Source organism: Delphinapterus leucas, chromosome 2 (genome assembly GCF_059928025.1).
Source record: "Delphinapterus leucas isolate spDelLeu-1000000601 "Yukka" chromosome 2, BTC_Dleu_Yukka2, whole genome shotgun sequence".
In the NCBI taxonomy this organism is placed as follows: Eukaryota; Metazoa; Chordata; class Mammalia; order Artiodactyla; family Monodontidae; genus Delphinapterus; species Delphinapterus leucas.
Window position 1 is genome coordinate 105,112,530 of NC_143130.1, and position 23,331 is coordinate 105,135,860.

At 38.6% G+C, this 23,331-nt stretch overlaps 1 protein-coding gene and 3 non-coding genes across 4 annotated transcripts in view; all 4 read right to left on the reverse strand.

The window, feature by feature from the left end:
- Positions 1-22,936, reverse strand: part of CCNB1IP1 (cyclin B1 interacting protein 1) — a 31,955-nt gene extending 9,019 nt beyond the window's left edge. The window contains exons 1-5 of the mRNA XM_089907421.1: positions 20,612-22,936; positions 16,649-16,824; positions 13,403-13,480; positions 12,013-12,077; positions 10,614-10,697 (exon numbers count right to left, since the gene is read on the reverse strand). The gene's annotated coding sequence lies outside the window, so the exon portion shown is untranslated. The remainder of the gene's footprint in view (positions 1-10,613; positions 10,698-12,012; positions 12,078-13,402; positions 13,481-16,648; positions 16,825-20,611) is intronic.
- Positions 10,992-11,139, reverse strand: LOC115803491 (small nucleolar RNA SNORA79). The gene has a single exon (XR_004024234.1). It is a non-coding gene; the product is annotated as a small nucleolar RNA SNORA79 (small nucleolar RNA).
- LOC115803496 (small nucleolar RNA SNORD126) lies at positions 12,856-12,932 on the reverse strand. The gene has a single exon (XR_004024239.1). It is a non-coding gene; the product is annotated as a small nucleolar RNA SNORD126 (small nucleolar RNA).
- Positions 22,937-22,944: 8 nt separating the features above from the next.
- LOC149750231 (Nuclear RNase P) lies at positions 22,945-23,275 on the reverse strand. The gene has a single exon (XR_016392312.1).
- Between the last annotated feature and the right edge of the window lie 56 nt (positions 23,276-23,331).

Consider the following 23,331-nt stretch of genomic DNA (forward strand, 5'->3'; position numbering starts at 1 on the left):
AGAATGCTCTGACATCTTTACCCCAAATGCCCCAGCTGAGGGTGTCTCCACAGGTATAGGCACCAGGCGGCCGGAGTTATGAGGCCTATTTTCCCTCCGGCAGGGCAATATGCCGAGGGGTAGCAGAAGAGATGGAAACAGTTTGGAACCTGAGCCCCTTCTCAGGCAGAGCGAGAAGCGCAGCTAATTCCAAATTTTCCACAAGGTGGGAGAAAGAGCCAATTTAGTGAGCTGTCCAAGTTAGCGAGGACAAAGTTTTGAGGGTTAGACTCACGGGAACTTCAAATTCGCAGCCCGCTTTCCACGCTCGAAAGAGAAAATACTAACAACACTAATACCAATAAAATATCTAACCGGAGGCGCCCAGGAAAAGCGCGGGAAAACGCCGTTGCCGCCTCAACTCCACGACGAGCGACGATTCGCCACGGACGTCGCCACTACGTCTGAGGGCGCATGCGCAGAGTCGCCCGGGAGCCTGCAGGGGGCTGAGCGCCCGGGTTCCCGCCGCTCAGGATCCTGGGACCCGCCGGGCTGCGGCACCCGCGCTGTGGGCGGTTCCCCCCCGCCCCCGCCCGCCCCGGGTACGTGCCCCTCAGAGAGCGAATCTGACTGGGCCTGGCCTAGGTTTCCCACTCGGGAGCCCCGCAGATACTGTCATCGTGTGCTCTTTTCAGCCCTCGACTGGCACAAGAGTGACATCCTAGCTGTCATGGGCCTAACATTTGAGGTCAGAGCAGAGTGCGTACAGTTGAGAAGCTAACAGCCTCTGTGTACCCACAGGTGTTTGTCCTGGGAAAATTTGGGGAGTACCGACTGGGCAACAAAGGCTTTCTAAGTATTTAAGGGAAAAGTCCCCCAAATTGTGCGATACCTATAATTTGACACCTAACACCTCTGTGTTGAGGTAGATTCTGCCATTTTTTTAATCCATCTTGAAATAGACATCTTTCCAGCTTTTCCACATCCTCTGTATAATATTAAAGAACTTTTCTTGATTCAGAGTCTGCATTATGAACATTCATTGCAGCTCTGGGAACGAAGCGATAGGATCGGGTGTCACAGCTGTTTTGAGGTCATCTGCCTGTGTGCTTTCCTGGACCTGCTTGTAATTGTTTAAATATCTGTACTGGCTTTATCCTAATGCTGTTACCTGTCACATTTTCTGTTCTGTGCATACTGTATGACTTTCTGCTCAATCTATGAGTCTATTAGAACTCATATTAGAAATTAAGCCGAGAGCTTGAGGGGTCCTCAGGATACATGCCTTAATGCTGTCTTTTGTCACCACCTTTCCAGATTATGTGAAAACAGTATGAATTAGTAACAGAAACAACCCAATAAATCAGTAACACAATGGACACTAAGCCCTGCAAACCCCTTTATGGGTTGTGAATCTGTATACTAAACCTTTCTCCTTCAAACAGAAACCTATCCTGATTAAACAACTTTCTGCTCGTTTTTTGTCTATTTGCAACTAGTTCATAGTAATCAGGGTCATCTTGGCCTTTGTATACTTTTCCTAAAACATCTTCTGACAGTTTAGAATAGAAGCTCAATTCTAGTGGTACAAAATAGGTTTGAAGAAAATTAGGGGTTCATGTGTAAACCATGTAATCCTTAACATGTTCTGGTTATCTGACACTTTTGTGCATTTTCTGGTTTTAACTATGCCAAATGTAGAAATATTACTTAAAGTACAATAAAAGGGTATAATCTCATTTCAAGTTATAAACACAAAGCATTCAAATTCTACCAGTACCTAACTTTATGATTCTAGCCAAGTTACCTTTGTGCTGCAGTGATCCCTTCCTGCTTCATCAATATCGATTCCCCAGTGATACTGATTCCCCAAACCTTAGTGTTACCCACACCATTTTCTCTCTAACTCAGTTTCCAATTTCCAACCCATTTAGCTAAAAGCCTGTATGAATTAAAACACACACACACACACACACACACACACACACACACACACATACACCCCACACACATTTTGGGACAGGGGGAGAGAACCTGTTTTGCCAGATAGGAGAAAAGGGGGGTGGCTACAAAGTCTTAATATCCCAGTAGACTGGAACACCAGGAATTGACCTGTTTCTTGGTGGCATGTTGTTGGCAAAACTAGTAAAGTAGTCTTGTTCAGGCTTGAGGCAGATGCAGGCCTCTGCTCGACCTGTGACCCTGCCTGGACTGCGCGCCTGCTTGCACACCTAACAATTGCTGCTAGCAAGTCAAGTGGTGCTTACAATAACAGAGGGAGTGGGTCTTGGAATTTCTGGAGTCCTGGGGACCTGGCCAGTCCCCCACGTTCTGGAACATCTTGTGACTCACATGGTGAAACCAACAGCATTGGTGAATCCAGAACTGCATTTTTGCACACAAACTGATGATATCAGTTTGAGGCCAGGAATTATAAATGGAAGCCCCCAGAACTCCAATCTGAAGTCTCACCTGTGGGGTGGATGCACCATCCGGGACCCTTCCCAATTGGGGCTCCAGATTGCTGTCACTTGGGACTTTCCAGTTGCTGTTTGGATCTGGAGTAGGTGTCGGCACAATTCGGTGATGTATATCCTGTTACGTTTCTCTAATATTCTTATTCCTTTCCTTCTAATGACTGTATATTAAAATTAAGTTTAATCACCTTTCATTAAAGAATTGATTAAAGCTGTTTATTTATGTGAAACAAGTGGTTATTTTGCCAACGAATCCAACAAACCTTAAAACTGAAAGCAGGCTTTCAGCAAAACACATGTCCTGTTCTCTCATGACAGACAAAACCTTCAATGGCTCATTTCTAAGGTGCTCCTGGGGATGAGACCACTGAAATCAATCAAGGCTGGGATACAGAGACCCATCGACCGAAAAGAGCTCTTTAAAATATTGGTTTTTATTATTAAATATCAAGCTTATCAAAAATGTATGGAGAATGACCACCACTCAGCTTTAGTAAACCCAAAACTTTCTCACATTTGATATTTTTAATGAGGTAACAAATTACAGATACAGTTGAAGCTTCCCCTGTGTACACCTCAATCCACTTTCCTCTTACCTCTTCAGAGGTAAACTAGCTAGATTTTGCTGTTTATCATTCTCATGCATGCTTTTATACTTTTAATATATGTATGTACATCAAACTTGGTTGTGCATATTCTTTTTTTATTTTTGTCAGCTTGTGTATTCAGAGCCCCATGGAGAGTGGCTCTTTCTCACATGGGTAAACTTACATCTCAGAATCTCCAGTGAACACCGTAACTGCCGTGTAGACTATTTCAAGCTGACCAGTCTATTGTCTCCCTATCACATTTAAATAAGAAGCACAGAACTGTGAAATGTTGTGGGAGGCATGTAGGGAATTATTAAACTGTTCAGTGACAAAAGGCACTGATGATACCCTGATGCCATAACACTAGTCATAGGAATAACATGGCCAGTGGATTGAAGATACTTAAAATCGAACAGACAAGGTGCCCCCACTTGAAGAGTGCCAGACTGGGCACAGGTGCCATTTGCTTGTGACACTCCTTTTCCTGTATTTTCGGGACTGACCCACCCTCTTTATGATGGGCACTTCCCTCTTCACCTCTTTACTTTTTATTTGAATTTTATTTTATTTATTTTTTTATAAAGCAGGTTCTTATTAGTCATCCATTTTATACACATCAGTGTATACATGTCAATCCCAACTGCCCAGTTCATCACACCCCCACCCCCACGCCCCACTTTCTCCCTTTGGTGTCCATACGTTTGTTCTCTGCATCTGTGTCTCTATTTCTGCCCGTCAAACCGGTTCATCTGTACCATTTTTCTAGGTTCCACAAATATGCGTTAATATACGATATTTGTTTTTCTCTTTCTGACTTACTTCACTCTGTATGACAGTCTCTAGATCCATCCACGTCTCTACAAATGACCCAATTTTGTTCCTTTTTATGGCTGAGTAATATTCCATTGTATATATGTACCACAACTTCTTTATCCATTCATCTGTCGATGGGCATTTAGGCTTTAGGCTGCTTCCATGACCTGGCTATTGTAAATAGTGCTGCAATGAACATTGGGGTGCATATGTCTTTTTGAATTATGGTTTTCTCTGGGTATATGCCCATAGTGGGATTGCTGGGTCATATGGTAATTCTATTTTTAGTTTTTTAAGGAACCTCCATACTGTTCTCCATAGTGGCTGTATCAATTTACATTCCCACCAACAGTGCAGGAGGGTTCGCTTTCCTCCACACCCTCTCCAGCATTTGTTGTTTGTAGATTTTCTGATGATGCCCATTCTAACTGGTATCAGGTGATACCTCACTGTAGTTTTGATTTGCGTTTCTCTGATAATTAGTGATGTTGAGCAGCTTTTCATGTGCTTCTCGGCCATCTGTATGTCTTCTTTGGAGAAATGTCTATTTAGTTCTTCTGCCCATTTTTGCACTGGGTTGTTTGTTTTTTTTAATATTGAGCTGCATGAGCTGTTTATACAGTTTGGAGATTAATCCTTTGTTGATTCGTTTGCAAATATTTTCTCCCATTTTGAGGGTTGTCTTTTCGTCTTGTTTATAGTTTCCTTTGCTGTGCAAAAGCTTTGAAGTTTCATTACGTCCCATTTGTTTATTTTTGTTTTTATTTCCATTACTCTAGGAGGTGGATCAAAAAAGATCTTGCTGTGATTTATGTCAGAGTGTTCTTCCTAGGCTTTCCTCTAAGAGTTTTACAGTGCCTGGTCTTACATTTAGGTCTCTAATCCATTTTGAGTTTATTTTTGTGTATGGTGTTAGGGAGTGTTCTAATTTCATTCTTTACATGTAGCTGTCCAGGTTTCCCAGCACCACTTATTGAAGAGACTGTCTTTTCTCCATTATATATCCTTGCCTCCTTTTCATATTAGTTGACCATAGGTGCATGGGTTTATCTCTGGGTTTTCTGTCTTGTTCCATTGATCTATAATTCTGTTTTTGTGCCAGTAACATATTCTCTTGATTACTGTAGCTTTGCAGTATATTCTGAAGTCAGAGAGTCTGATTTCTCCAGCTCTGTTTTTTCCCTGCTTTGGCTATTTGGGGTCTTTTGTGTCTCCATACAAATTTTAAGATTTTTTGTTCTAGTTCCATAAAAATTGCCATTGTTAATTTGATAGGGATTGCATTGAATCTGTAGATTGCTTTGAGTACTATAGTCATTTTCACAATATTGATTCTTCCAATCCAAGAACATGGTATATCTCTCCATCTGTTGGTATCATCCTTAATTTCTTTCATCAGTGTCTTATAGTTTTCTGCATACAGGTCTTCTGTCTCCCTAGGTAGGTTTATTCCTAGGTATTTTATTCTTTTTGCTGCAGTGGTAAATGGGAGTGTTTCCTTAATTTCTCTTTCAGATTTTTCATCATTAGTGTATAGGAATGCAAGAGATTTCTGTGCATTAATTTTGTAACCTGAAACTTTACCAAATTCATTAACTAGCTCTAGTAGTTTTCTGGTGGCATCTTTAGGATTCTGTATGTATCGTAGCATGTCATCTGCAAACAGTGAGTTTTACTTCTTTTTTCCCAATTTGTATTCCTTTTATTTCTTTTTCTTCTCTGATTGCCGTGGCTAGGACTTCCAAAACTATGTTGAATAATAGTGGCGAGAGTGGACATCCTTGTCTTGTTCCTGATCTTAGAGGAAATGCTTTCAGGTTTTCACCATTGAGAATGATGTTTGCTGTGGGTTTGCCGTACATGGCCTTTATTATGTTGAGGTAAGTTCCCTCTATGTCCACTTTCTGGAGAGTTTTTACCATAAATGGGTGTTGAATTTTGTCAAAAGCTTTTTCTGCATCTATTGAGATGACCATATCGTTTTTATTCTTCAAATTGTTAATATGGTGTATCACATTGATTGATTTGCGTATATTGAAGAATCCTTGCATCCCTGGGATAAATCCCACTTGATCATGGTGTATGATCCTTTTAATGTGTTGTTGGATTCTATTTGCTAATATTTTGTTGAGAATTTTTGCATCTATATTCATCAGTGATATTGGTCTGTAATTTTCTTTTTTGGAGTATCATTGTCTGGTTTTGGTATCAGGGTGATGGTGGTCTCATAGAATGAGTTTGGGAGTGTTCCTTCCTCTGCAGTTTTTTGGAAGAGTTTGAGAAGGATGGGTGTTAGCTCTTCTCTAAGTGTTTGACAGAATTCACCTGTGAAGCCATCTCGTCCTGGACTTCTGTTTGTTGAGAGATTTTAAATCACAGTTGCAATTTCATTACTTGTGATTGGTCTGTTCATATTTTCTGTTTCTTCCTGGTTCAGTCTTGGAAGGTTATACCTTTCTAAGAATTTGTCCATTTCTTCCAAGTTGTCCATTTTATTGGCATAGAGTTGCTTGTAGTTGTCTCTTAGGATACTTTGTATTTCTGCAGTGTCCATTGTAACTTCACCTTTTTCATTTCTAATTTTATTGATTTGAGTCCTCTGCCTCTTTTTCTTGATGAGTCTAGCTAATGGTTTATCAATTTTGTTTATCTTCTCAAAGAACAAGCTTTTAGTTTTATTGATCCTTGCTATTGTTTTCTTTGTTTCTATTTCATTTAGTTCTGCTCTGATCTTTATGATTTCTTTCCTTCTGCTAACTTTGGGTTTTGTTTGTTCTTCTTTCTCTAGTTCCTTTAGGTGTAAGGTTAGATTGTTTGTTTGAGATTTTTCTTGTTCCTTGAGGTAGGCTTGTATAGCTATAAACTTCCCTCTTAGAACTGCTTTTGCCACATCCCATAGGTTTTGGATTGTCATGTTTTTGTTGTCATTTGTCTCTAGGTATATTTTGATTTCCTCTTTGATTTCTTCAGTGATCTCTTGGTTATTTAGTAACGTATTGCTTAGTCTCCATGTGTTCGTGTTTTTTATGTTTTTTTCCTTGTAATTGATTTCTAATCTCATAGTGTTGTGGCCAGAAATGATGCGTGATATGCTTTCAATTTTCTTAAATTCACTAAGGCTTGATTTGTGACCCAAGATGTGAGCTATCATGGAGAATGTTCCATGCGCACTTGAGAAGAAAGTGTAATCTGCTGTTTTTGGATGGAATGTCCTATAAATTTCTATTAAATCTATCTTGTCTATTGTGTCATTTAAAGTTTGTGTTTCCTTATTAATTTTGTCTGGTTGATCTGTCCATTGGTGTAAGTGAGGTGTTAAAGTCCCCCACTATTATTGTGTTACTGTCGATTTCCTCTTTTATAGCTGTTAGCAGTTGCCTTATGTATCGAGGTGCTCCTATGTTGGGTGCATATATATTTATAATTGTTATATCTTCTTCTTGGATTGATCCTTTGATCATTATGTAATGTTCTTCCTTGTCTCTTGTAACATTCTTTATTTTAAAGTCTATTTTATCTGATATGAGTATTGCTACTCCTGCTTTCTTTTGATTTCCATTTGCATGGAATATCTTTTTCCATCCCCTCGGTTTCAGTCTTTATGTGTCCCTAGGTCTGATGTGGGTCTCTTGTAGACAGCATATATATGGGTCTTGTTTTTGTATCCATTCAGCAAGCCTATGTCTTTTGGTTGGAGCATTTAATCCATTCCTTTTTAAGGTAATTATTGATATGTGTGTTCCTATGACCATTTTCTTAATTGTTTTGGGTTTGTTTTTGTAGTTCCTTTTCTTCTCTTGTGTTTCCCACTTAGAGAAATTCCTTTAGCATTTGTTGAAGAGCTGGTTTGGTGGTGCTGAATTCTCTTAGCTTTTGCTTGTCTGTAAAGCTTTTGATTTCTCCATCAAATCTGAATGAGATCCCTGCTGGGTAGAGTAAGCTTGGTTGTAGGTTCTTCCCTTTCATCACTTTAAGTATATCATGCCCCTCCCTTCTGGCTTGTAGAGTTTCTGCTGAGAAATCAGCTGTTAACTTTATGGGAGTTCTCTTGTATGTTACTTGTCATTTTTCCCTTGCTGCTTTCAATAATTTTTCTTTGTCTTTAATTTTTGCCAATTTGATTACTATGTGTCTCGGTGTGTGTCTCCTTGGGTTTATCCTGTATGGGACTCTCTGTGCTTCCTGGACTTGGGTGGCTATTTCCTTTCCCATGTTAGGGAAATTTTTGGCTATAATCTCTTCAAATATTTTCTCGGGTCCTTTCTCTCTCTCTTCTCCTTCTGGGACCCCTATAATGCAAATGTTTTTGCATTTAATGTTGTCCCAGAGGTCTCTTAGGCTGTCTTCATTTCTTTTCATGCTTTTTTCTTTATTCTGTTCTGCAGCAGTGAATTCCACCATTCTGTCTTCCAAGTCACTTATCCGTTCTTCTGCCTCAGTTATTCTGCTACTGATTCCTTCTAGTGTATTTTTCATTTCAGTCGTTGTGTTGTTCATCTCTGTTTGTTTGTTCTTTAATTCTTCTAGATCTTTGTTACACATTTCTTGCATCTTCTCGATCTTTGCCTCCATTCTGTTTCCGAGGTCCTGGATCATCTTCGCTATCATTATTCTGAATTCTTTTTCTGGAAGGTTGCCTATCTCCACTTCATTTAGTTGTTTTCCTGGGGTTTTATCTTGTTCCTTCATCTGGTACATAGCTCTGTGCCTTTTCATCTTGTCTATCTTTCTGTGAATGTCTTGCATGTTCTAAAACTACTAAATCTTCTCACACAACAAATATCAGTTGGCCATAATTTTAATTCATTGTTTTTGAGATGTAAAGGTAATACACATACCTTGTATTAATTCATTTTAACAGCCAAATGCTACAAACCACAATTTATTCATTCATTCTTCTAATGGATATTAGTTCCAGGCTTTTCCAATTAAAAATACGACTGCAATGAACTTTCTGTACATGCCTCCTTGAATACACATGTCAAGAATTCTTATAGAATATAATACTCAAAGAGCAGGTATAAGCATCTTCCAATAAACTAGATGTTGCCAAACCATTCTCTAAAGTAATAACATAAATTTCACTGCCACCAGCAAAGATGAGAGCCCACTACTCCAGCCTCGGCAACATGTTTAAGTGTCAAAGTTGTTTTGTTTTCATTTTTGCCCATCTGATGGCAGTGAAATGGTATCTCAGTGTTGTTTTAATGTGGAAATCTTTTATTACTAGTTAGGTAAAGCATCTTTTCATGTGCATTACTACTCAGCATCCTCATCTATGAATTGTCCATTCATATCCTTTGCTCATTTTCTTGATTTAAATGGAGACTTTGTCAGTTACATGATGTGCAAATATAAGTTTGAATTTTAGTGTATACAAATTTATCGATCTTTCCTTTTTGTGCTTTATGTGTACTCCAGTGTCATAGTCTTTGCTTTTCTACAGGTTTAAAGTTTTGCTTTTCATTTATAGATCTTTAATCCATTCTTCCTAAGAAGCCTGGATAAACTCTGAAAGCACAATTTGTGCTTACATATCACTTATACCATTTAACTGCAGGTTACTTTACCTTTCAAAATGGTATTTTTACCATGAAGTTTGATTTTGATCTTATTCAGATATTTTAAGTACATATTGGCTATATTATTTATGCACCATGTTTCTCTAAGAGCTTCAGAGATAATATTCTTCCCCCCTTATTATCTTTGAATCTGTCAGCATCATCTACTCTAAAACTAATTTGATACTAATATTTGTTTTAATAGAAGAATCTAAAGAATAGGTTTCATATTCTAACAGAAGTTATTATAGTTGCATACCATTTGTGTGATTCTGGCATAAGCACAAGTATTAAATTTCATTCCAAAACACAGTGAAGTATACCAAACTTCCAATATTTGGATGTATATTTTGTATCCCTTGCATGTTAAATATACCCTTATGGATGTAAATAAGGAATACAGAGCAAAAATATGTGTAAAGTATAATTTAGCCAAAACAATTGAGAATATTTCAACATTAAATATAAAGCAAAAAAAAACCAAACAGGGCTTCCCTGGTGGCACAGCGGTTGGGAGTCCACCTGCCAATGCGGGGGACACGGGTTCGTGCCCCGGTCCGGGAGGATCCCACATGCCGTGGAGTGGCTGGGCCTGTGGACCATGGCCACTGAGCCGGCGCATCCGGTGCCTGTGCTCCGCAACGGGAGAAGCCACAACAGTGAGAGGCCCGGTACCGCCAAAAACAAACAAACAAATAAACAAACAAAGACTTTTTAATCATACCTGAGTGGTATGTGCAATTTAAATCAATGAAAAATTTCCAATGAAATGTACATAATAAAAGATTTCCTACTAAATATTAGTAAGCTTTTATATACCTATTCCTCACATACACAGTTTGTTTTGGCAGCCATTCTTCATTGCCTCTTAAAGGATCAAGCATCATAATCAGATATTAAGTAGACTCATTGGTATCCAGATAGTTTATACAGCAGAGTCAAAATTTAAGTCCCAGTTATTCCATGTAAATGTCTTGCTGAAATGCCATTAAAATGGTTGTTATTTTCCAGGGATTAAAAAAAACAAAATTCTATGGAGATTTTAATTAACTTCAAATATTTTTTGAGTATCTATTCTGGGCCAGGCATTACAGATAAGCAAGTTATCCTGCTTTCATGGAGTTTACAATCTAGCAAACAATCAAAGAATAATAGAAGAAAATATTTTACTCTGTTTTTTTGCTGCCTCTTACATTTTTGAAAGTTGATTCTATAAACCATTTCTGGTGAGAAAAGTCAGTGTCCGTCTTTAATTTGAAGAATCATCTACCTTCATGCTGCAAAGAAGAAGATATTTTTAATACTTCCCTGAAATGTGTGAATAACTACTCAATAGAAAACTGAGTAAACCATTTAAAATTTATACATGAATGACTGCAGAGTATAATGTTACAGTAAGTCCCAGAATCAACTGACTAGAGCTCTTTCTTTCATAGCCCTAGATCAGTGCTATTCAAAAGCAATTGCAATCAAAAGGTTCTCTGTACATTAGATCCTCATGTTTTAAAATTAGTGGGGGTTTTTAAAATCACAGGTATATTTTCTTAACCTAGAATCACCACCTGCTTTGCAATTGTTTGACTCCGCAAAAATCAGATGGCACTAACGGACAGCCAACCCATCCTCATGGTGCCCTGAGTGAAGACAAGTCAGCTTAGATATATGACAGACTAAAATCCCACTACTTAAGGCTCCAAGCAGTGAGAGGAACAGCCGTCAAATATTATCTCTAATCATTTTAATAAACATTTTAATAAATGTTGTAAGAAACATCACTATAATCACTACATCTAACTTTTTAAAAGGTCAGTCAAGAACTAGAACCATTAAGTATCAACTGGACCAGCTAGATAGACAAAAAGAGGAATTAGATGATAAATAAATTAGTGCCAAAAACAAGATTAATTAAGAAAATGTTATTGGAACAGTTATATAGGGATATACACTATAGACCTTATTACCATAGTTTGCCTAATTCTGGAACTAAATTAGGCTTTGTGTGCTAGGGGTAAAGATGATGAGGGATAGACCAGCTGGCAGAAAGATGCCATAAGCCATAAAAACAAAGATTTCTGATAACCTCTTAGGCAGATGTCAGAAATTGCCAGGTAGTACAGTCTAAGATAAATATAAACATGGACTCTGATGATAAAATAGCTAACATCTATTGAGCATTTACCACATGTTAACAATGTTCTAAGCCCCACACATTTATTATCTAATTTAATCTTCCAAGTTAAGTATTATTCCTTTGAGTCAGGTACTATAATTATCACCTTCTAAGATATAAAGACCCTAAGACTCTGAGATGTTAAGAAACTTGCCAAGGTTACATAGCTGCTTAAGTGATACAGAATGGGTTTGAACACAGTCTGACTCCAGAAGCCATGTATAACTACTATGCTAAGCTACCTCTCAACATCTTTAGTTGACTTTTTAAAAAATGAAATTTGTAGCATCTTAGCAGCTAGCCATGAAGTCACTAAGCTGAGTTCTCACAGATTCATATGTATGTCAAATTTCTCAATTTCAACATAAGCCTTACCATAAAACAAAAATGCTATTATTATCTATTGTATATCCAGGACTTACAGCTCCCAAGAGTTCCAGGCTGGGAAAGAAGTGAGACTCCAACCTAGTCTCCTGAAGTTTCAGTTCTGCAAAAGACACAGCCAAAAGCTAAAAAATTATTTCAAGTGATGTTACTTTGAATTATTCGTATTTCCTATATTTCACCCTCATATGTAACCCCATTCTGTGCTGAAACTTGCAGGTACAAGAATATGAGCCTGTCCCATCTGGGTTGCTTTAAATAACTTTAAATTACACATGAATATCATAAAGTCAGAAAATACTGGTTAACAAGGTCACCCATACAACCCAATTCTAAAGACAATAATCCCTAGTATTTGAGTATATCCTTTCAAATGACTTCTCAAGTAAACATAAGCATATAAAAATGTTTAAGCAGGAAAAGGGTTATACATATTGCTCTGTAACTTATTTTTAAATTAATGTATCATGAATACTCTTCCATTTCAAGAAAGACAAAACCAGTATCATAACTTTTAGTGATTATATAGTATTGCATTTTATTATCTTGATTTTAAAATTGACTTAACCAACTCTGGGGTTCTCTTAATCTTATATATAGACCAACAAAATAGTGATTAGTTTAATACTGTCAAGTTAAGTAGTTAATAGAATTATACCAGTTATCAGTGTTTTTTCTGTACTGTTTGAATTATTAGATTAAGGATTCTAGACCCAAGTTCTGTCTATCTCAAAGAGATATCACAAAAGATCAAAGCACAACAAAATGTTGTAGTAGCAAATTCATAATTCGAAGATTTAAGAATTACCTAACATCACAGGCTAGATTTCAATAAAAATTTCAAGACACAGAATTCAATTCCAGGTGCTTACCCTAGCTTTAGTCTGCTCAGAGCATGTGTTTAATCAGGGCGATCAGCTGAAACATGAACTTAACATGCGTTTCATCATGGCAAACTGCAAATGACTGACTGGTAAAGGACAAACCACCACCAGCTCCTCATCCCTAAACCAGGGAAACTCTGTTAAGGTTAGAACTAAGGCCCCTTCGACTACCACTAAATTTCAGCCACTAAGAAAATTGAGCCCCTGGGGACTTCCCTGGTGGTCCAGTGGTTAAGAATCTGCCTTCCAATGCAGGGGATGCAGGTTCAATCCCGGGTGGGGGAACTAAGATTCCACATGCCACAGGGCAACTAAGCCCATGTGCAGCAACTACAGAACCCACGTACTCTGGAACCCGTGCACCACAACTAGAGATAAGTCACGCACCACAGTGAAAGATCCTACGTGCCACAACTAAGACCCAATGCAGCCCAAAAAATAAATAAATAAATATTAAAAAAAAAAAAGAAAATTGAGCCCCCAAAATTGCTAGGTGATTGGAAATTCAAATGAAGTAAAAATGAAGGTTTTCTTTTATACTTACCTGTGGTATCAAATGAATCCAGCTTGTATCTAGGAATCAAGGTGAGCTACAGGATTTATCAACTATCTGGCATCATCTCTGGAAAATAAAAAATTAATAAATTTTAAAATATGCAGGGGCTTCCCTGGTTAAGAAAGTGGCACAGTGGTTAAGAATCTGCCTGCCAATGCAGGGGACACAGGTTTGAGCCCTGGTCCAGGAAGATCCCACATGCCACGGAGCAACTAAGCCTGTGCGCCACAACTACTGAGCCTGCCCTCTAGAGCCGACGAGCCACAACTACTGAGCCCACATGCCGCAACTACTGAAGCCTGCGTGCCTAGAGCCCGTGCTCTGCAACAAGAGAAGCCACTGCAATGAGAAGCCTGTGCACCTCAACGAAGAGTAGCCCCCACTCGCCGCAACTAGAGAAAGCCCGTGCACAGCAACAAAGACCCAACACAGCCAAAAATAAATAAATAAATAAATCTTTAAAAAAATATGCAAATGCTCTGACTATAAAACTTGAATGCACACCAGCCTACTCCACACCAAGTCACACCCATATAGCCTCAAGGAAAATTAACCTCAAAGAAAACTGTTCATTCTTTATTTGAATCTCCATTCAGCAGTATAAATTGACCCATCTACTTGGAGGATGTCATCAAATGCCCAAACTCAGTATCAGACTAGGGCAGGACTTCTGTACAAGCTCCGCTATTTGTATAAATTTAAAAGTTTGGGTAAAACTGTGCGATAAATCTAACCAACCTCCGAAAGGTTATAAAAGTCAACAGTCTAACAAAAGAATAGGTATGCAAAACAGAAGGAGCCGTGTGCTGGCTGCAAACAGCTTGGCAGCCATGGGATAAATGGCATGGGTTACTGCCAATCTCTCCAAGTTCACAGGGTATGTGATTGCAGAAAACACTTGTAACCACCACAGGATAACCACAGTCACTAAATTCACAAAATCCTTTCAAGAAAAAAAAAAAGGAAGGAGCTAAGAACTCCTAAGAGTCAAATAAATGAGAAGTCAACCTAAAATAGTCAGCTTTTTTTTCAAAGCATGTTTCAATTTCATTTGAGCCAGTGTCAATTATATTTAACCTCTACTTCTGTTAAAGTTTTATCAGAATAAACTAAAGAAAACCTTCCCTTGACATAGCAAATTTGAATTAGCATTCTTTGGAGCACAAATCGGCCACAAGATGGCACTGTAAGAAAGAGGCTTTAATTTGTTCTCCCAGAGCTTGAGTGTAACCTGAACTTTTAGGTGAAACAGACTGGACACAAAGCTCATCACCTAAAATGATGAGTGAAACAGGCTAGACACAAAGCTCATCACCGTAAGCAACCTTCATACTATTCCCTACTCTTCACCTAATTACTAATTAGAAAATTGTATTACATTTAATGATCATTTAAAATTATTAACTACACGTTACACAGTTATATTTTTATCATGTTCCTTTTCATGCAGCAATGGGGAAATTTAAAACTCCACAATCTCAAATACAATCTAGCTAGAAAGACAACACTCATGAAAATTAATGTGTATGGTAAGTACAAAATAAGTGGGAGAGAGAACCAAGTAATGTTAAGAAGAATCATTGGTCAAGGAAGCCTTCATGAAAAAAAAAGGTAGGTCTTGAATGAGCCTCAAAATTGCACTTAGAATAATATTCATTATATATATATGAGAGTTGCTAAGAGAGCAATCTCAAAAGTTCTCAACACAAGAAGAAAAAATTTGTAACTAGGTGTGGTGATGGATCTTAACTAGAATTACTGTGGTAATCATTTTATAGTATATACACATACTGAATTATTATGTTGAACACCTGAAACTAATATAATGTAATACATCAATTATATCTCAATAAAAGAAAAATTGCACTGTCCAATAGGTTAACACCACGTACAGCCTAAATTTAAATTAAACTAAAAATTAAATTCTTCAGTCCCATTTCGATTGCTCAATAGCCTCACGTGGCTGATCGCTACCAAACTGGATAGTACACATATAGAATATTTCCATCATCACAGAAAGTTGTGTTGGACAGCAGTGCCTTAAAGGGTGGGTAAGACTAAAATAAGCTGACAGAAAGGAAGTAGTAGCTATCGTTCTTAAATATTCCTACAATCTGTCAAGAACTACTGAAACCATTTCAAACTTTACAACAAAAGTTTTTCTCATATTTACAAGGAAATTTGAGGCTCAGAGAAGTTAAATAAATTTCAAAAGTCCATCTAGCTATTAAAAGCTAGGATTTAAACCCAATTCTGTCATAACTCCATATTTTCACTTCACAATGCCACTTCCTACGTGAAATAAGAAGCAGAGCTACAAAAGATGGTTTGCTTTAGAACGTATTAAGAATGGCATACTGGCTCAATAGGTCAGAAAGAAAATGAGGTGTTTTAAGTAACTCAGAGATATAATCAAAGTGTTATTTTACTCCTTCTTGTCCTATACTTGAATGGTGCTTTAATTATTCAAAATGTATTGGAGATCAGCAGCATGAGAAATTAACTAAGGGAACATAGGAAGCAAGACTTATTGCGAGATTTCACCATTTCTTATTGTGGGAGTTTCAACATTGTCTAACCTCAAAAGTCCGTGTCCAAGTACTTCTTACACAAAAATAATTATAGATTTAAAAGTGTAACTTCTCTATTTGTCTCATCTCACAAACAAAACCCAGATTGCAAAGGGCCTGGTCTTTGTGTCCTTGGCATGTAGCACAAAGCCTAGCACATAAATCCTGATGATATACGATGCCTTTCCCAAAGTGTGATGCTCCCTGCAGGATTCTAGTCACGCTTCAGCAAGTGTTATTCTACCACCTGAAGGCCATTGTATATTTACTGAGTTGTTTAGGGAGCTAAAGTAAACATTCTGTAAATACCCCATTAACAATCAATGACCTGCTCATTTTGTTTCCTGTGGCAATAAGTTCTTCAAAGGACTGGTGCTCACAGGCAAAAGGTACATTTTACCTGTGAACAGATGCTTCATGAGGCCTGATAACAAACCACAAATTGCTAATACTGAATCAGCTGATGCTTCTATTTTAAGGTTATGTTATCACTCAATTTTACTCAGTTCCATTCCAACTTACTCAGTGCCTACTGTGTATCTCACACTATGGGATACAATTGTAACTGGACGAACCTATCTTTTTTAGATAGAAAAGGCACATACACATGTGAAACAGAGAACACTTTAAGGCATCATATCTTGGTCAAAGTTCAAGTACTTACATTTATGATCCCATCAGCGTTCAACCATTCCTACTGAGGATGTCCAAATCCAATCCCCCTTGATTTTTAGGGGTCTGCAGCAGATGTTACAGAGGCTTTCACACTGCTGCTTCTGGGCTGGCACACACGGTGCTGAAGACCTAGGCCTTCCTTCCTCAGTGGATTCCATCTTCAACCTGAAGCAGAAGGAAAACAACACAAAACTTTGTATAGGAAGTAAAAGCTAAATTGGTTGCTTGGCACCGTCCTCTTCTAGAGACAGCTCTGTAAGGCTGTACTATCAGAACAGACACCCACATTTTATTTCCAATTCACTGTCAGTTATTTTAGCCAAGAATACCGATTGTTTTAACCTCTTAGTGCAGGAGGAATCCACTCAGAGCACATATGAAATGAAAGTGGTGAGATCAGAAACACTGACTGATCATACAGCTCATCCCAAGAGACCACCATTTCACCCAATCCCAGTCCCACTGCTGGTGGAGCAAAATAAAAATGGAATAAAAATATAGTACCTGAGGGCTTTGGGTCAAAACAGCAATAAGGAATGATTTAAAATCAATATGAAAAGGCAACAAAACCTACTCTGTTAACTTCATATTTTATCTATTTCATAATACTTTGCCTATCTTAGAATTTATAAAGCACTGTCCATATATGTCCACATAGTACCTCATTTTGCAAGTACTACGTCATCTCCATTTTATAGGTATACAAGCAAGGTTTAAATAAATGGCAGGCAACTTAGCTTAGTGGTTAAGATAATGGATTTTGAAGTTGGACAGAAGTGGATTTGAATCCTAGCTCCCCCATATATTTGCTGTGACCTGGGGCAAGTTATGCAACTTCTCTAAGTCTCAGATTTCCTTTCCATAAAATAAGGACAAATACCACCTACCTCTTAGAACTGTTGTGAAGATTAAATGACATAAAATAAATATAAAATACTTTGCACAGTAGCTGGCATGTAGTTAAATATTTAGTATGTTGTTTCTATTAAGTGTCCAAGATCAACCAGCTAATAAGAATGCAAATATTCTGCCTAAAATTTCACACTTTCACAATAATCTTGAAGCCAGGAAAGTCACTCATATACTCATAAATGCCCTTCCAAATCCAAGATTTGTGTCTTTTAAGAAAAAAAATAAAGTTTGCTTTCCCCTTCCTTTCATTCTTTACTTAGCAATGAAGATTCCAATGTATTCTAAATAAAATTACTCCATAACAACAAAAGCATACTTCCATTGAAAACTGATTTTTCTCCCAATCAGCAAAACCTCCTAACTGGAAAACTAGATGTTTCACAAGACATGACCTGGGCCTTTTAAGACTTTTAAAATAGCCTTGGAGGAATTCACAAAGGCTTCCTCTTTTATTTTGCATGTTTACAGCCCCCCAAACATTTCCATTTTTCCTAACTTAATGCTAAAATATGAGTTTACTCATTCAACACCATAATTTCAGAAAGATATCCAGCCCGTATTTTGCCAAGTAAACATGGCAAGCATGCTTCTGCACTTGTGAATACGAAGACCCTGTGGCTTCTCTGATTCACACTGTCATTCCTTCTCAACATTAAATATGTGTTCACAACAAAATAAACCATCCCTTACTTAAACTGAAGTGGGCAAGGATATATTCACATAAAGGCCATCAGCATGGTTTTGGTTTTGATAGAAAATCCTTTATTGTTCAATCAAGATACTTAGGGTGTTGGTTTCTAGTCATCACTATGCGCACAAAATAACAGGAAGTACTGCATATTTAGAGTCCTTATAAACAAGAATATATCAAAACCCAACTGAAATGTCACATGTTGACAAATGACTTATGTACAAAGTTTTTCATTTTGAAGGGAATAACAAGATTGTAAACCACCTAAATGTACACCAACAAACGTTAAGTAAACTATGGTATGTACATACATAGATTTCTATGTAACCATGTTAAAGAATGTGGACCTTCTATATTTTCTCACTTGGAAACACTAAGTGGGAAAAGTAAGATACATGGTAGAGTATGTATAGAAGAGGGGTAACTACATATATTTGCTTATATACGCATAAAATATATCAGGAAAGATACACAAGAACTTATTAACACTTACTGAGGAGGGGAATCAGGCTTAGGAGACTTCATTATGTACACTATGATCCCTTTTGAATTTTGAGCAATGTGAATGTATTACCTATTCAAATAACATAAATTTAACAGTAAAGCTTGAGAATTATAAGGATTATGGGGGATCTACACCTGGCTATTACCACATTCCATGCACTAGTTTATGTCTCTCTCATACCTTCTACCTGTAAGGATAACACATACATTATATTCAGACTAATGTATGTCACTCAAAGTCACTAGGCAAACTTTTTATGAGAAAAATAATATCCACAATAAATTTATTGCCTAATTCTAGAAGGTATGTCACATGGACTAGTGTTTGGACTTTGTATACTTTGATCTTCAAAAGGTAAGCCTGGAACTTCCCTGGTGGTGCAGTGGTTAAGAACCCGCCTGCTAATGCAAGTTATATGGGTTCGAGCTCTGGTGGAGGAAGATCCCACATGCTGCAGAGCAACTAAGCCGGCACGCCACAACTACTGAGCCTGTGCTCTAGAGCCTGTAAGCCACAACTACTGAGCCTGAGTGCTACAACTACTGAAGCCCACACGACTAGAGCCCGTGCTCTGCAACAAGAGAAGCCATTGCAATGAGAAGCCTGCGCACCGCATCGAAGAGTAGTCCCCGCTCGCCACAACTAGAGAAAGACCGTGCGCAGCAATGAAGACCCAACGCAGTCATTAATTAATTAATTAATTTTTAAAAAGCTAAGCCTAAGAATAGTTCAATGACTCACCCAAGATCACTGGAGGAGTAAATTGTGGTGCTGGAATTTGATTTAGGCTTGCACTACACTAAGGCCCCTCATCTTTTTCAGTATATCCTAAGCTTTTTAGGGCACAGTGCCGACATTAAAATTGGGAGCCCCTTTTAGAGCTCATTAAAATCATCTGACTTCAGAGTTTGCAGCCTAGTCCCACTAAGAAAGCCGAACTGCTCTGAACAAAGACCAGGGCAAAGACAACATCCACTGCAGCTCCCACAAACCCAGTAAGAACCTGGGCCCCGAAGATACAGGAGAATTAAAACTGACTAGTCTGAACTCCTCCTCCCAAGATCTACCCTCTCACTAAGGGGGACAGAAGTCAAAACAGCACTGAGATAATAACAGTACATTTTCCTCCAAGCGAAATGAATCCAGGCATTGTGCAGAAACACTATGTACATGAAGCAGAGTCTACTGTTCTTAGGTCACCCTGTTTCGGAGAAGGAAGGCAGACCCAGTCCAGCAGAGGCCCACGTGGAAACAAGCCAGGCAGATCATTTCACTTCCTTCCTCCAATCTCCACACAGCCAAAATTAATCACCTGTAGCTCACCCACACTCCAAGGCTGGCTTGAAATAAAGGCCTGCCACCAGGATACAATGGCTCAAATTGAAGAGAAATTCAAAACAATTAGGAAGCAAAATTAAGTGCACACTCACCAGCCCACCACTAAAAGGAAAGAGAGGTGGAGAGACAGGAAGTAGCTTTGAGAAGTGGCCTCAGAGCCTGATTGGCTAATGATGATTCCCTCCTCCTTTACCTTAAAAGGTGTTGAAATGATGCAAACCTCCCCCCCCACTTCACCTACTTGTCTCTTTAAGGACCAATGATGCTACTTGCACTGTTTTTAGATTAAACTTTTTAAACCAAGTTTCCTTTTAATATACTTAGCACAAGCAAACATGGGCTAATTCGAGCTATTTACACACGTTCTTGTTCAGTTGGACCTACTGCAAACAATTTTCATTCTTTTGGGATAATTTCGTATCCTTTGTGACCTCAAACATGGTTAATTTATGCAAGGTGACAGGTTTCATTATAAACAGTCTAGATCTACTCAAGTTAGAACTTACCATCAGCGTAATATTCAAGTTAACAGGCTTAGCAGGAAAGATACTGGAAGCAGACATCCACCTGCAATCCAAGGAGAAAGGATTTATAAGAAAGCCACACTGGGTCTTCCCTGCTGTCACAGTGGTTGAGAATCCGCCTGCCAATGCAGAGGACACGGGTGAAGATCCTAAATGCCGTGGAGCAACAAAGCCCGTGCACCACTACTGAGCTCTGCACTCTAGAGCCTGCGAGCCACAACTACTGAAGCCCACGCACCTAGAGCCCGTGCTCTGCAACAAGAGAAAGCGCCGCCCGCGCACCGCAACGGAGAGTACCCCCCCACCCCGCTCACCACAACTAGAGAAAAGCCCGCGCGCAGCAACGAAGACCCAACGCAGCCAATAATTAATTAATTAAAAAAAGAAAGAAACCCACACTGCCAACACCTTTATCTTGGACTTACAGCCTTCAGAATTTTGAGAAAATAAATTTTTGCTGCTTGAGCAACCCAGTCTGTACTTCTTAGTTATGGCAGCCCTAGCAAACCAATACACTGTGTGACCTTGAATAAATTACTTACATTTTTCTAAAGTTCAATTTCCTCAACTGTAAAATGGAGATAGTAATAATACCTGCCCTGTAGGGTTGTTGTGAGAATTAAATAATATATGTAAAGCTCATAGCATAGTAAGCACTAAATAAATTCTAGCTATTATCATTATAAAGATTAAATGAGGTTATGTATGTAGAGAGCACTTAGCTCAATGTCTAGTCCACAAAGAAAGTTCTACTCAGTATTAACTATTTTTAATAAACTGATTTTTATTGTCTTCCTATTTCCAAATTAATGCCTTTTACACCAGTCTAGCTTGTTTGTGCCATAATTAAGTCAGATGCAACAGGCTTTGACATATCTCAGAAACAGATTAACCAATCCCATCCAATCCAACAAATATTTGTTGAACACTTATATTTTGTTAGATTTATCCCTAAGTACTTGATATGCTTTTATGTTATTATAAGTGGTATCTTTCCTAAAAATTCTGTTTCTCCTTGTTTGAAGCTCTTTTATAAAGATAAAATTTACTCTTACATGTTACTTTCTAGCAGCCTTGCTAAGCTTCCTTATTGAGTTAAAAAATTGATCCCCCAGTTTCTTCTGGATTTTTTATCCATAATCAAACCACATGCAAATAATGAGAAAAATTTATTTTCTTCTTTCTAAACTTTACATGTTTTGGTGAACAAAATTTCTCAATTTTAATATAATTAAATTTATCAATATTTTCTCTCATACTCAATGACGTTTGTGTCTTTAGAAACCCGTCCCTTCTCTCAAGGTCTAAAAGATATTTATGTGTATTTTCTTTAAACTTTACTGAAGTATAGTTGATTTACAACGTTGTGTTAATTTCTGCTGTACAGCAAAGTGACTCAGTTATAGATACATATCTTTTCATGTTCTTTACCATTATGGTTTATCACAGGATATTGAATATAATGTTCCCATTGGACCTTGTTGTTTATCCATCCTATATATATATTAGTTTGCATCTGTTAATGGCAAACTCCCAATCCTTCCCTCCCCCACCTCTCTTCCCCTTGGCAACCACAAGTGTCCTCTATGTCTTTTACGTGTATTTTCTACCTAAGAGTTTTCAAGTTTATTTTTGAATGTCAGTCCTTAATCCATCTGTAGTTCACACACACACACACACACACACACACACACACACACATCCGTATTAGAACAAATCACAATTCTCGCCTTGACCTGGAAAGCCTGGCTTGCTGTGGGCCCTGGCTGCCTCTCCAGCTCGTCTCACACCACACTTCCCGCTTTCATTGCTCCAGCCACTCCGTGTCTCTCCTCTTTACTGACTGATTCTTCTGATACAGCTCAACTCCTGTCATTTACTTAGTGATGAGTCCCCCAGTTTGTTCTCCCATTACAACTTCCCTTAGTACTGTGTATTTCTTATAGCGCTTGTTGCTGCTGTACTTTTGCTTGTGTAATTACTTGATTAATGTCTGTCCCCAACGAGACTCTAAGGTCCATGAAGACATGAACCATGTCTATATTGGCTAAACTACCATATCCCCAGAACCCACCAAAGTGTCCAATAAATATGCTGAAGTAATGAATAAATATCTATAATCTACATGAAAATCACCAATACACTGGTTGTTCTTGTTAAAAATGCAGACTCTCAGTTTTTAATTCAGAGGGTCTGAGACAGAGCTTCAGGTATATGTTCCCAGCGGGGTGGTGGTACCCACCTTTTCTAATATTCCCTAGACCAGGTCTTCCGAGTTCATTAGCATTCTCTGTAGCTTCCACAGCTTAAAAGAGGACGGGGGGGAGAGTAGTCTGAATTGGGTTATGAGGCCCCCATATAGGGTACCTCACCTCAGCCATTGAACTCACTTCGCTGGCCGTGAGTCTGTTCCAAGCTCCGGCTAAGGAGGCATCCGCCAAGCCCCTCCGCAAGGGCGGGGTCAATGGCATCTCCTGCCCAGTCTGCCCTCGCGCGGAGCCCCATTCTCTGGGAACTCACCTCCCCGCAACTCAGGGAGAGCCCTGTTAGGGCCGCTTTTGGCCCTAGTCTCAGACCTTCCCAAGGGACATGGGACGGAGTGACTGGACGCACTCAGCTCGTGGCCCCATCGATGAGCTTCCCGCCGCCCTACGCTGAAAACCAGGCTCAAGCCACATTTATAAGGCTCGCAAACCGAAATA